General features: G+C 41.5%; 1 long non-coding RNA gene across 1 annotated transcript; it reads left to right on the top strand.

The window, feature by feature from the left end:
- On the top strand, positions 1-863 carry LOC113473249. The gene is made up of 2 exons (XR_003395276.1): positions 1-59; positions 798-863. It is a non-coding gene; the product is annotated as an uncharacterized LOC113473249 (long non-coding RNA).
- Positions 864-895: the final 32 nt, after the last annotated feature.

The following is an 895-nucleotide window of genomic DNA, read 5'->3' on the forward strand; positions in this document are numbered from 1 at the left end:
ACAGACCGCACGTTCGATCCTCAACACACTGCCTCGCCTTGTGCCCCATCTCAATCCAGGTAAATACAGATCGGAATTGAGGATTCTCATGTAAAAAAGGATTCATTGTGTCTCATTGTTTCATTACAAATTTTCATCAGTAAATGGGTTTCTTCAAATTAAATTGATCCCAAGGGCAAGGCAGTGCCTAAACCCTTGACAAATGGAGTGTGCCCGAAGGCATGTGATGTGTTCCAATCCACTCGACTCCCCTTATCGCCCATACGATAAACAAAACCCATGAAAGCCGAGGCCTACATGAAAGTCACACCAAACTTGACCGAACCTTTCTCTCTTTTTAGTCCGCCCTTCTTTTATTATTACTAATAATAAAAGGTATAGTGGACGGACTATTGTATTCGCTTCGGTGTCGGTCTGTCTGTCTGTCAGTCTGTCCCCATAGATCCATAGAAGGACTTATCCAAACCTGGTCGACCTATATATCAAATTAAAGGTCTTTTTACCAGGATCACGAAAATGGTGGTGCAAATTTTGTCCAGAAAACCATAAAGCCAAAAAACCAAAAAAAACTGGTTTTTGCGGGATTTTTTTCACATTTTCTCACACAAATAAGCTCTGATCTTGAAATTTGTCGCGACGACCTATGACGCTAATATCTCAGTCACTCCACGTCAGAGTGCATCGGGGATCTATTATCTAGAAAACAAAGTTTCCTACTATTTATGTTCACTATTATTTGATATAACAGTTGGGTCACAATTGAAGCTAAAATTTCCTAATCCTTCTTCCCCTTACAGATAACCTGGAACCCCTCTGTCACGTGGTATTCAGTCTATGGAGTCACAAGTTCAAACCCTGCCCAGCACTGGTCAACTCTGTCCTTGCTCTAACCAGT

The sequence above is a fragment of the Diaphorina citri genome, unplaced genomic scaffold (assembly GCF_000475195.1).
Source record: "Diaphorina citri unplaced genomic scaffold, Diaci psyllid genome assembly version 1.1 scaffold20821, whole genome shotgun sequence".
Classification (NCBI taxonomy): Eukaryota; Metazoa; Arthropoda; class Insecta; order Hemiptera; family Psyllidae; genus Diaphorina; species Diaphorina citri.